This window comes from Apteryx mantelli, unplaced genomic scaffold (assembly GCF_036417845.1).
Source record: "Apteryx mantelli isolate bAptMan1 unplaced genomic scaffold, bAptMan1.hap1 HAP1_SCAFFOLD_149, whole genome shotgun sequence".
Taxonomy (NCBI): domain Eukaryota; kingdom Metazoa; phylum Chordata; class Aves; order Apterygiformes; family Apterygidae; genus Apteryx; species Apteryx mantelli.
The window spans coordinates 82,342-84,566 of NW_027118502.1; positions in this window are offsets into that span (position 1 = coordinate 82,342).

The following is a 2,225-nucleotide window of genomic DNA, read 5'->3' on the forward strand; positions in this document are numbered from 1 at the left end:
CTGATGATCCAAGAGGGCTGCATGGCTCCTCTGCCCTCCAGGACAGTCACCTGTGGGATCCTGACAAGCAGATCCTGAACAAGATGAAATCCTCTCTGCTGCAGCCCAGGGCTGTGATTCTCTTATTCCTCCTACCTCTCCACCATCTCACAGTCACTGCAGTGACAGCCAACCTCCACATTCACATCCCCATCCAGGCTGAGCTTCAGGCAAGAAAGAAAGGGCAGCATGGCACCATCTACCTAGAGGTGCAACTACAGAGGTAGAGAACTCACCCTGCAGAAAAGCCTGCATTTCTCCCCTCACCACTGAGGGGATCCAGGCAATGGCCTTCTTTGTGGTTAAAGGTGGATGTAAAGAACTTCAGGGTTAATGTAGATATGCCTGGGGCAGTGCCTCGCAGGCTGCCCTTACAGTCAACAAGGAAGAAGGAGGAGGTGTTCACCCACCTTCTTTTAGATGGTCACGTAAAGCACAAGTGACTCCTGTCCCAGAGACATTTGTCCTGTGCTTGAAATGGGGCCTGAAATCATAGGCTTTTAGGACAATTCAGGTTGAAGGGACCACAGGAGGCCTTTAGCCCAACCTGCTGCTCAAAGCAGGGTCAGATATAGGGTCAGGAACCCCAAAATTCCCCTGGTAAAAGACTTATGGGATGATACAGCAGGATAAGGCAGTAGAGGGTTAACGGGGTGATACAAGTCCTATGGACAAAGCGGTTTCCTTTTTCCCCTTCTCCAGAGAATTAAAGCATCAGCTCTCCAGAGGGAAGAAACTGGGACACTCTGTTTGCCACTAACATGGAGGTGGAGAAGCTCCTGAGTCCCTCACTGACAGAGGCTGGTCCAAAGGCCACCAACCCAATGGCACCAGACCCCCCCAAGCATGCCTGCTTTGCTGCTGGGCACCCTCCAGCCCCAGGCAGGAGGTGTGCGGGGAACAGAGTGGGGTCTGCAGCCTGCAGCCCTGGCCACCCAGCAGGTGTGCTGGGACGCTGCTCCTCTAGATGAGACTGGGCTCTCCTGCATTTCCCCAGGGTGAAGCCTGCATCCCCTCCAGCTGGGAATACAGCCCAGCAGGGAGGGCCAACATGGGAAACATGATCTCTGTTCCGGGTTGTGAAGAGAGAGGGGAGGGCAGAGGGGGATCTGCTCATGCCTCGGGCACTGATTCCCTCCCTGCAGCCGGTACAGCCCTGCTGATGCCCTGTGACCCGTGAGTCCAGGAGATGGGACTCCCATCTGCTCTGGCTCTAAAGATTTCTCAGCCCTTCAGACCCAGGATGCAAAGCACCGGTGTGGGGACACCTCAGCAGTAGAAGGGCCTGAATGCCTGGCATGTTCCTGAGAACTTTTCTGCAGTCTCCCTGCACTGCTTTGACTCCTGTTGCCCATGGAGCAGAGACTCCTTTGGAGGATGGACTCACTCACTGTGTGACTCTGAGGACAGGCTTGACCAGGCAGTACAAATGCCAGCAAGGCCTCAACCCCACAACAGTGTCCCCTGCCCAGGACTCCACTTTCCAGCCCCTTCCTTCTAGAGGATTTGGGTCGGGAGGGACTGCTGGAGATCTGCAGGACCATGATCTGCTCTGGGCTGGGCTAACTTTACAGTCAGATCAGGTTGGTAAGTGCTTTCTCCAAGAGGGTTTTTTAAAATCTCCTGGCCCCTGCCCCAGTGCTGCTCATCTGCCATGGTTCTTTCTTTGTTTCTTCCTTAAACTCATTTGAAATTTCCCTTCCTGCATCTTCTCCTTGTTGTCTCTTGGCCTTTCCTCCCCTTGGCCCCCAGCCAGACCATCCCATGTACTTTGACCGAGGACAATCACAGCCTCACCTCCAAGTACAGCCATACTGAGATCTCCTGGGAACACACAGGCAGGCCGTGGTGGCCAGCTGCAAGCAGAGCTATGTGCTGCAGGTCCCTATGTGGACTCAGAGGAGAGCATATGGATACATAACATGACCCAGAGAAGAGCCTGTGGGCAGAGCCGGGGTCAGCAGGCGTGAAAACCTAAGCTCCAGCAGATCCTCTCCACACCCGAGCAGGGAGTGATGCTCCTGAGAGAGGACGGTGACACAGGATGGTGAGCACCGTGAGCTGCGGTGCTTGACACCGACCATCTGTGCTGGGTCTGGGAGTCCTGGCAGGTGGCGCCGCTGGCTGCAGGCCCCAAGAAACCCTTGACCCCACTAGCAGCAGTGGGTCCCCTCCACAACCGTTGG